Source organism: Dreissena polymorpha, unplaced genomic scaffold (assembly GCF_020536995.1).
Source record: "Dreissena polymorpha isolate Duluth1 unplaced genomic scaffold, UMN_Dpol_1.0 chrUn011, whole genome shotgun sequence".
Taxonomy (NCBI): domain Eukaryota; kingdom Metazoa; phylum Mollusca; class Bivalvia; order Myida; family Dreissenidae; genus Dreissena; species Dreissena polymorpha.
The window spans coordinates 79,084-91,332 of NW_026273325.1; the positions used below are offsets into that span (position 1 = coordinate 79,084).

Genomic DNA, 12,249 nt, shown 5'->3' on the forward strand with positions numbered 1-12,249 from the left:
CCCAAATGTTCGTATCAACAAACACAATTGTGGTGATATAGATAAACTTAAATTGATGTTTTATATCCATCCTCTTCAAAAGCATCGTCACACCAGTACTGCCAGTACTTTGATTTCAATTTAGAGTTGTTCACACATATTGTCCTGATTGGGCTGGTACCGGTACCTTTCCTAATTGCGAAAACAAATAACTGATATCTAATATGTTAGAATTAAAAAATACTTCCAACTCCCAGGGACAACATCTGTCATTTAATGAGTCTTAATAAGAGTATTAGAAATAAAAAAATATTCAATTCCTCTAATAAATTAAAACTATCCATTAAAAAGCGAATTAAAAAATAGAAAAATATATACAGTTTCATTTAATCGCAACTAAAAAAATCTTAAAACGTGTTTCCTAATATATACATCAAAACACATATATTATTACTTATTGTAAATTAACTGCAGTGAATGCATGATTGTTATAACAAACTGTGCCGTAGCGACACATATATAAATCAACTCAATGAATAGTTCTTTGCTCTTTATTCAGTTGTTAAAATAACGTTTCCAGGTCCATATACTTCTTTAAATCAGTTGTCCCTGTAATTCTCTAAGTAACTAACAACGTTTCCAAGACATGACGAAATCCGTCCGAATCCATCCAGACAGGACTCCACCCTACCCCACCTGGGGTTGGGTTCTGAAGATAAACCTCTAGCGTACCTGCTATTTTTTAAGCCTTGTATCTTTTAGTGTCGAAAACGCATTGCCGATATACATGTATCGTTACATAAACATGTCAACTTGATGGGTCAAACCAATTTGTTGAAATGCACGATACGGAAACAAACATCTATCAACCTAGTAATCCTGTCATGATATAAACTTTAAACGGACTGAACCCGTGCGTCTACTGTCAACAAATGAATGAGTTTCTGCCATACTGACGTAAACCAGGGCATACATTATTATCAAATATACACCAATTATGCGACAAAACGTTAAACCATATTAAACATTTCTTAAGGGTTTGCATGTTTTTAAACACGGAAAACTAACAAGAGCTAACATACGTATATCTTTGTAAACATTATTTTCTACTTTAAAAGTTTGTTTTTAACATCAAGTTAAAGCGAACGCCTACAAATACCATCTTACAAACGATGCAAAATTTAATTTGGAATGGGTTTTCACAGGTTTTCAGTGTTTAGTCTGTGACGTAATTGCACATTGTTCGTAGAGAACACACAATAACAAACAAAGTTTATTTCTGTTTTCATCGCGATTTATTTCTGTATAATATTCTCTAATACAACGCTTGCTAATGTTCGTGAAATACAATCTAGCAGCGCGGCGGCCAATATGGCCGCCACGTCAAGAAAGCGTGACTGCTCTACTCGATTGTCAAACTAGGACTGTAGAATGTATCTCTTACAACAAAGCACAGGCATTTTATTTTGAGGTAAATAAACATAACATTTAGATATGTCTTATCCCATTCTTGATTGGTTAACTGTTACTCTTCCCCTGATTTACTAAATCCACCCCTTCGAATAACTCTTGTTGATTGGATGGATCGATCATGCATTTACCACATGTCACAGCAGAAAAGTGCCAGACACAATTACGTGCGACCAATGTTTGTAATAACCATGTGTAGATAATAACTTTTGGGACTAAGAGATTTCGCTTCAATAAGCATATTTGGCCATATCAACAGATGTTCCCGATAATTGAACTACATTGGGGAAATGAAACCATACTTCCATAATCAACTCTTCAAACTTCATTACATATCCTATCTGAACTGACATATGCTACAGCTACGTTACAAGTAAAACTGTTTCAAAGGGGCCTTTTCACAGATTTTTGCATGTATTGAAGTTTGTCAGTAAATGCTTTATATTGATATATTTAAAGATTGAATATAAAAAGCTCCAGTACAAAAATCAAGAATAAAATTGAAAAACGAAACAACAGTAACCGTCAACAGGGCTCGAACCACTGACCCCTGGAGTTCTGGAGTAAAAGTCTACCACTCAGACCACTCGGCAATCCATACTCAAAAAATGAAAGATGTTTTTATACCTTATTAAGCAATTCTCGTAGTTTTACAAAATATAACGACAACAACAGAACTCTCCAAACTCTTCAATCGTTTCGCGTTGCAACGCTGTATAATTTTCAGGTTTTAAAATCGTCAACAGATGCATATAATGGCTATTTTAGAGCAGGTAAATGTTCAGTAGTACTGTTCCCTCACAAATATCATAACTAAAACGAAAATTTGCGAATCTTAGACAACCTTTTTTAATTTTGCCATTTACCAAAACGTGAAAAGGCCCCTTCAAACTAAATTTATCAAGGTTACCTTATTTGACACGAAACCACTTTCACCTACAGATGGGGTGACTCTTCATGAAGTTTCCAATATAGTTGAATACCATCAACGTAATGAAAGGCAGACAAAAACACTCACAGGCGATATTGTGTCCGATATTCTGAAAGTAAAGCCTACAGTTTGGGCGACCAGCGACTCACAGAGATGCCCAGTGAAGATTGCTGACGATCTATTTTGTTTTGCCCCTAGATGAATTCCAGCCACCAAAAAAGATGATTAATGGCTCACAAAAATAGAGTAGGGCAAACAAACTTGGCAAACTATTAAAAGTTATGTGCGAACAGGCTGGTCTTTACACACACGAGAAACTTACCAACCACGATATACGGAAAACATGAGTATCTAAACTAAGGGACCATAGTTTAAATAAAAGCAACAATAAAATGATGAAAAATGAAAGCATCCCGACCATCACAAAAATGTACCTAATCTAATGTTCAAGGAAAACTGCATCTCCAACAAAAAGTAACTTTATTTCTTCCCGAAGGTACTGACGTACATGTTCGTCCAGTTCACGTCTCAAATCTGCCATCTTCTTGAACACTTAACGTGACAGCAGCTTCAAACGTCTCTGTTAACATGGATAGACGAATTAATCAAAGTGTCCAATCCTTATTTGCAGGCGCAACTGTTAATATTCACAATTTCTCAGTTTATATGAAATAATTGATCATGAATTGTGACATTTAATTGTTCATCTGTTTCCACAGACACTCGATTTAGTCAACGACCTTGAACTTGAACAAAAATTGAGTTTTTGTATTGGTGCTTTGATGTTTATTTGTTTTTCAATTTCTAACACTTAACATATATTATTGTCGATTTATTTTGTTATTTCTTCTAATATTTTCAATTGGAAAGTATTAACAAGAACCATTTAATATGGAACTATTTTGTACGTGTCATGATCGTTAGTAATTAAGTCGTAATAAATGTTGGGTGCATGTTGGGACCAAACTTTATTAATTATTTTGTTATGTCAATTAATCATTTGTCTTTGATAAACTTTTTGAAAGAAATAATTTAAACTTGAGTAGGATAAATCGAATACATGGTTGGTGCCGAGATGGAGAAAGTTTATTCGGTTCGGCTAGAAAAAGAAATATTTTCTCTTTCTAAGCCTCACCGGATAAACTTTCTCCATCTGGGCATCAACCATGTATTCTCTATTTATCCGCTCTATATATAGCGAGGTCAAACTTTAAGTAAGACGCATGACCTCACGTTTGGACCTTTTTAGAAGCAATGTCGGCCTATTACAAGGAGAAGTAGCATAGCCGATCATGTTTTCGCTGTTTATTAATATTTGCGGATGACGCTGTCATTTTCTCAGAAACTAAAGAAGGACGCCAGGAATAGTTGAATAATCTAATGTCATATTGCAATAAATCGAATTTAACTGTAAATATTAAATATGGTCTTTCAAAAAGGCGGCGCATAGTTAGCAATAGTTAGCAATTTTAACAACCTTGGTATTGTTATGTCAAGTGGTTACTCGTTTATGCAAGGGCGATACGTTTCCTATTTTGTATTACAAAATATATCGAAGTGCGAATAAACGTTATGTTTAAGCTTTTTTATTCATATTTCTTGTAAATCCTTAATTTTAATTGCGAAGAATCGGGATTTATTGCGGCAACTTAAATTGAACGTATTCACATAAGTTCTGTACGAAATAAAGTTTAGATCAACCAATGCTTATATGACACAATTGCAAGCCCAGATAACCGATTAATTGGCCGATTAATGTGTGTGGTAGATTTTTTTCCAGACTATGTAGCATGATGTCCACAGAATCAGATTGAGAATTCGATCAAGGAATTCAATTGTTGTATGAGTAATGTAAATTATAATTCGATTTTTAAAATATCTGACCTGGTCATAGTGCAAATAATTTACAGTTTGCTTATTACATATCTTCAGAAAAAGATTAATTGATTAAATCACGAAGATACATTACCTTGGTAAAATGCGACTTACGACTATATTGATTTATTTTAAAATCAACATATTGATAATCTATTACACTAATGTGAGGAGAGTTTGATGGGTCCATTATTTCCGACACCGATTGTCAAGGGAGACATTAAATAACGATTTTAGGATATAATCCAGATTGTGTCGTATCAGACTAAACAGAACGGAAAGGCCATTCCAATTAAGTGTATCTGTATTAAAAGTACGATGCATAACAAAGAGATGGGTGTGATAAAACTCGTGCAGAATACAGCTATAAAATGCATGCTGCTCAAATGATCTTACGTTATTTGGTTCCTTTTGATCCTTTAATGCGTTAACAATAACGGCGCCCATAACACAATGATTATTTCATTGATATGTGTACTTTTTAACAATAGAATATTGTAAGTTATCAACTATATAAAATGACTTGAAATGGTATTCAATTTATGCCTGGGCTAAATAGTTTTAAATATTGAACATTAAATGAATCCGAGTAAGATGTTCAGTTGGGTTATGTTCCGATTAATGCATATGACAATATCTGTTGATTATGTAATTAAGTAGGTGCATTGACTATTCATGTGCGTAATGAATACTCACTCGGAGTTTTCTGGAATAATATAAATACGTTTTGCATAATTATGATACATTAGTTCTTCTTGTTGCCTTATCTTTATATATACGTGTTAAGATAATACTAAATATCATTGATGCATCGGATTCGGATAAAATAACGGTTATTGTTGAAGATTTCTAACAACCCTACTAAGAGTCTACGTACTAAATACTTACACTCTGTTTATCTGGACACAATCAGATTCTTATAACTTAATTTTAATTATGCACCTTTGTTGTTAGCTCGACTATTATATATGAAATGTATACAGTGGAGCTATCCTATCACCCCGGCGTCGGCGTTAGCGTTAGCGTGAGCGTGCAAATGTTAAAGTTTGCGTACCACCCCAAATATTTCCTATGTCCCTTGACATATTGCTTTCATATTTTGCATACTTCTTTACCAAAATGACCCCAACCAACAAACAAGAGCAGACAACTGTATGAAGCATTATGTAAGATGTAATGGCCCTTTTTCCACTTAGAATATGCATATTATTGATTACTCTATGTTAACGTTTGCGTACCACCGCAAATATTTCCTATGTCCCTAGACATATTGCTTTCATATCTAGCAAACTTCTTTACCAACATGACCCAATCTATAAACAAGAGCAGACAACTGTATCAAGCATTTTGTAAGAATAATGGCCCTTTTTCCCTTAGAATATGCATATTATTGATAAATCTATATTAAAGTTTGCCTACAACCTCAAATATTTCCTATGTCCTTTGACATATTGCTTTCATATTTTGCATACTTTTTTACCAACATGACCCCAATCTATAAACAAGAGCAGACAACTGTGTCAAGCATTTTAACAGAATTATGGCCCCTTTTATTCGTAGATAATTGAACATTTGGTTAAGTTTTGTGTTTTGGTCAATTTTACTCCTAAAGTATCATAGCTATTGATTATTAGACTTGGAAAAATCGCTAACTATCGTTAGAGGACTGTACAGGGCAAGTTGCATAACTCCGGTCGGCTTTTTAACGGAAATATGGCCCTTTGTGTCTTTGTAACTTTGTAACTTTCAATATTTTGTTAAATGTTGTGTTTAGATCCACTTTACTTCTGTAGAATCAATTCTATGGCTTTCAAACTTCAAACACTTTCTTACTATCATGATGTTACTGTACCTGGCAAGTTGAATTTGACCTTGACCTTTGAATGACCTTGACTCTCAAGGTCAAATTAATAAATTTTGCTTAAATTGCCATAACTTCTTTATTTATGATCATATATGATTCATACTTTGACAAAACAACACTTAACCGACATACCGCAATTGACTCCACTCAAATCATCCCCCACGCCCCCCCCAGAACCCCTCCCCCCCCCCCATTTATTTTAAATATCATCTATTAAATGATCACACACCCATATTACACCCCCGTCAATGATGGCTTACATTATACTGTCAAGCACTCGAATACTCGAGCGCGCTGTCCTCTGACAGCTCTTGTTTTTATATATTGTTGATTTTACTTTACAGGCTATATCTTAGATACGAAACAAATTTAAACAGGAATCTTAATGGGTTTAAAGAAAACAATAATGCCAATAGAAGTGTTGCTCAATAATCAATTCACTAAAGTTTCTAAAATAAGAGTTATAGTCCTTTATTTATGTATGATTTAACTGTGCGTGGCAACATCTCAGACACGCTAAAAGGTTTTAGTATAAAGTAATTATGGGTTTATAAATAACAATGTGGAGAATATAATTTATCAATACACCAAATACTTTACAATTTTTTATATATATTATATATCAATGGATTACCAAAATCCATATACACAATAGATTAGGCGGAGGATATCAATTCGACGAATAAGCTTGTTATTTTGAAAATATTGTTGCTTTTTACGCAGTTTATGTGTGTCATTATTGACTACAACTTATATAAATACAAAATATTTGATTTACGTTTGCATATGCATCCGTATATCCTTTACAATGTATTGTTTTTGTAAAACGTTTATGACATAATGCATGAAAAGCAAAAGGCCAAACTTGTGTTGTATTGTCCATTATTTTATTAGTTGACATGGCCACCTACTTTATTTTAAATTTTTGATACCCATTAACAATAGCGTTAGATATTTATTTATGATGGCAATGAGTTTGGAACATGTCAATTTTCACTGGCAATAGTGCGTATATGATACGTGTGTTGAACGTTTTGTTTAAATTTCATAAGAAGTTGAATGCTTAAATGAATAAAACATGAATCGACATGTTAACTTTATAAACGTGGTGATGTTTCCGGAATAGAACTTGATCAATAAGTGAGTATATCATCTTGTAAATGAAGTGTTACTTTGTAATGTGTTTCCTCAATCGTTAAGTAACGAATGTTTCCCCCTCGAATAGTACTTTCTTCTCAGACGCTTGGAAACCGTTTATCATCACATTAGAATATATAAGCAATCTGTATGTGTACGATTGATATATTTATGAAGGTATGATACTATTTCCATATAGACAAATAAGTAAAGTTCTGTCAAGTGGTTCGCATGGTTTGGGCATATTTATGATAGTATTCATTTAATGTTTTCACTAAGTACGACTATACTATAATGTGCAAGGTATTTCTGTATCGGTATGTCGGCAGATCAGTATGTCTTTTGTGAGGTCAGTCCGTCGATCGGCCTGTAAGTCTGTCGGTTGGTGCATAGCTGTGGGTTTGTATGTCAGCTTTCCGTTATGATATATCAGTATTCCGTGGTGTTAGTATGTCGGTAAGTGTGTTTGTGTGTGTCAGCCTGTCGTTGGATATTACACTTAGACGCATTTTCTTAACATATGTCGGTCAATCGGTTAGATGTTCGGTCATTAATTCTGTTTATCGATTGGGCAGTAGACATATTTGCCGATCTATTAGAATGTACGTTGGAATGTCAGTCTTTCGGTCGGACTGTATGTCGGTCCATAGGTGAGTTATGTAACGGTTTGAGAGTCTGTCTGCCGGTCGTTTGTTGACGCATGTCAGTCCGTCTATCAGTTTGTTTGTATATTTGTCTGTATTTGCGATCGGTTTGTAAAGATGTTACTTGATATGTCAGTATGTCGGTTAGTGTGCTAGTATGTCGGTCGGTATAACTGCCGGTAAGGCTGGCTACCGTATGTCCATCAGGCCTTGACACTAACTTTTTTGACAGGGTACCCGGAGGGCACCCTACTTTAAACTTTTGGTGGCCCTCACCCAAACTAGGGGGCCCTCGTGTTTCGACGCACAGCGACTCTCAGTTTAAGGGCAAATAAGTACAAGAAGCATACTAAAGCACATTTTTATTTCCTATAGTCAAGTATATTTGCTTTTAAATCAAATCCATTTACAGCTCATAAGCCTTTTGCTGCAAGTTTTTAATGTCATGTCTTTCATAAATATCATCCTCCTCATCATCATCCTCCGTGTCGTAATCATCTTCAGCATCTTTATCATCTAACGAAGTGACCTTCACCACCAGTCTCTCTGCCTCATCGCTCAAATCACCCAGTTGTATGTCAGACTGAGAGGCCTCCACATCGGACATCTCTGCGTCACCCTTCTACAGATTGAAGAACAATAAATATTTCATTTTACAAATTGTATTTCTTTTTGCGATTATTTGATGGAATACAAGTACTTTAATGATTACAGTAAATGTATTGCTCACTGACTCAAAATAAAACTGATGATATTGTATTAAAGTTAACTTGTCTATTGCTCAAGTTAAAGACTGCAACTGATAGCCAGATTAAAAACCTTTGAATTTCATAAAATATATATTCAAATGTGTACCTTTGGTTTTACATTATCATTGTAGAATGGTCGTCTAGGTTGATCTGGTTGACCCAGTTTCCCACAGGGCGATAGCCCTGTCTGGATCGAACTCCCCAATTGCTGCTCCTCCAGAGGAAATAAGCAAAAGGTCGCTCAAATTCCTGTCACCAAGAGTGGCTCGCCAGTCTGACTTCTGAATCTTCATCCTTAAATGAATGATACTTAATTAACACAAAGTTACAAAGTACTATTGCAGAAATAATAATTGATTGAAATATGCATTTTGAATACCACTGTTCAATTAAGGTTAGATATTTAAAGTTGACAGTCAAGAGATTTAGTACCAAATATATATCTCAGGCCAGGCAACACATAAACAATTAAAGTTACAATGTACTTGGAAAAGCCTCTTTCAGCATCTACAGAACTTGACGGCAAAGTCTGAAGGAGACTGACTAGCAGCATCATGTTGGGATACTTCTCCCCCAAACAACCCCACATCAAGTCCCAAGATAAGGACCTGACCACTGTCTTCTTGCTGAAAATAAAAAAAAAGCAACTTGCCAGGTGTATATCTGGTATACAATGTTTATACATGTTGTTGTTTTATGTACATGTGATGATCTCCAAAAAATGAAAATATGAGAATTATGTAAAACGGAAATAAAAAAAAATGATGTATTGTGTAAGAAATATTTTAGCAGTAAGTCTCACCTATTGTAAATATGATGTTTAAGTCTAATCCACTCAGATTCAACCAGTTCTACTTGGCAGCCGGCTTCTGTAAGTGGTTCTGTGCACAGGTGCACTAGCTCTGATATGTCAAGGTCCCCAAAGTCGGCTAAAAGATGAATATTGTTTGGAAAGTCAAATTTCAGTTAATCTTAATATTATATTTATACTTCCCTGCCATAATCATATAATAATAATATTACAAATCCAGACTAGGAGTAAGAAATAGTATGTTTAAGGTTACCCTGCATCATCTAAGGAACGGAACAAAGCATTAAGCCTGACCTGTACAATTACAAATTTGAAAATCAAATTAAACTTGAATCGACTGAACAACGCATTTTTGTGCTTTTAAGACTACAGGCCATAGATAATTTACCAATATCCTCTGTCAGACAATTGTTATTTTACCTAAATCCTCTGTAAATTGCTCAGGCCAATTCATAAATGATAAAAAGGAGCTGCCCTTGAACAGATCAATGTCCCCTTCAAACCTCTTGTTAATAGAGGTTATTAATTGCGTCAGCAGAGCTTTTCTGCTGGTTTCAAGGAGGCCGGAGGTCTGACTCTCTATTTTTGCCAAGTAGGGTCCTGGACTGTATTAGTAGGACAACACATAACACAAAACCAGATCCAAGCATCTACTATAAAGCAAGCAAACTATAAAGCGAGGAATATTATAGCATGCAAAATGTTAAGCAAGTTATCTACAGGAAAGAACAAATAGCTTCAAAGCATAGCAATTAGTTATAGGTGTGTTATAATTAAAAATTTTAAACAGGAGGACAATACGTGTGTATAGCTTGTTACTGTAAACAAAATTCATTATTGCAGACTTGTTAGTACAATAGAGCAAAGCAGTTTTATTATAACATGCACTGGGAAGGTGTGTTATAGCTAGGTATAGGCAACATATAAGCAGTAATTTATCTAGTGAAACCGATTACTAAGCAAGGAATAGCATGCAGCATATAAGCATTATCTAATGAAAGCAGTTTTGAATACTTTAGCTAGCCTAAAATCTAGCAGGAAGGTAAATACTATCAATATGTCTTCTTTTTTTTGTATCCATCAACAATGCTCTTGTATACCTGTGCATGTACTTCGATAGTATAACTCTTGCAGACTCTAGTTCATTCCAAATATCTCCAAGTGTGGCGTTTTTCTCTTGAATGGCCTCTGAAATCTTCGCCAGACAAGTCACTACATCCATCAAAAAATGGAGCCAAAGGATGACAGACCGGTCGTTCAACATTTTAAGAAAGTTCTTCCCTTTAGCAGCGGAATCTTTCCTGTGAGAATCGTCACATGGGTTCTGTATCTGATAGAAGATTATGAATGCAAGGCATTCCTTGCCAATTGCATGCCTAATCACATGCCAAGGTAAACTTCAATCACTTACATAAATATATGACAATTATGCAACCACTGTCTGTATTAAAAAAACATGGACACAAAATCACAAACTATACAAATATATATTATTTGGATACCTGTTCGAGATGCTGAATAATAGCATCTTTCCCAGTGAGGAGACGGTCCAGTGCCTTCCGTGTGTGGGGCAACCAACGAGTTCCACCAACTCTAGTAGGCACAACTGGTTTTTTTCCAAGGCTTGTAAATGATGCCTTCGGGTTTGATCTGTTCAAAGGGCTGTACCTAGTATTAAAGTAATTGAAAAAGCAAAGTTCAATTGAAATTTACAGTTTATCTCAACAAGATATGGTTATGATGTCAAGTGGGGATGTATGTTAACAGTATAAATTTTTATCAATCTGAATATTTTATAAATCTGAAGATTTTAAAACTGAATTATTGCTTTGTTTTTGTAAAGTTTACTATTTGAACTCAACAACCAGACGTTACAACTACATGTGTGCACTATCAAACTTACTCACTTGTAATACAAGTATCAATTTAGAAGCAGCGCCTCACATTTCTGATGAGTTTTTGTATCTAGACACTTTATGGCATCTTTATATGCTAGCTCTAACCTGGAATAATATAAAAGTGTAATTCTTTCAATTATACTTTTTTCTGTTACATATTTAATTATGCGGTAATCAAAGCACGTTTATCATAACAATGAAATGCATTATGGACTTTAAATTATAAAAGACCAAATTATGTTCTCAAAATATGAAGAACATTGTTTTTTTAAATATATTCAATGATAAACATTGAATAGTATTTTAATATAGTGTTCTTCAAAAATATAATACCTATGAGCTGAGCAATGGATGGCGAACAAGTACGGTTTTTCAGTGCACACCCTGACTTTTTGGACAACCCCAGAGGATCTACCCAACATCACAGATGCCCCATCTGTTCCCATAGCTACTATTTTCTGCTTCCACATATCTTCACCACAACGTTCATTCATCAATGAAACAATGGCATTTGTTATATTTTCACTGTCTGCCTTCGGGACATTTCGCAAACCCATAAAGTATGTTTTAACCTGTTAGTAAAGATGATAAAACCATCTGATACGTGACTTAAGCGTGACTTAAGTTGAAACTTTCATTCCACTAGAATAGCATTCAAAACAGGTTACAACATAGCTTAAACTTTGAGTGGTTTAATATATTTACTTTTATAATGACCTTAGATTGTGATAAGCGTAAAATATCTACTTAATGGTGCGTGTTTTTTATATATATTTTATACTTTATATGATAAAATAACTTGATGTGTAATTGTTATTGTTACTTGTTTTCCAATCCGCTCATTATATGTTCATTGTATAATATTGTCTGACTCAGACACTCAGTGACTGT

At 34.5% G+C, this 12,249-nt stretch overlaps 1 pseudogene; it reads right to left on the reverse strand.

Annotated features, from left to right (window-relative positions):
* Positions 1–8,260: 8,260 nt before the first annotated feature.
* LOC127863503 (zinc finger protein 862-like) lies at positions 8,261–11,970 on the reverse strand (annotated as a pseudogene).
* Positions 11,971–12,249: the final 279 nt, after the last annotated feature.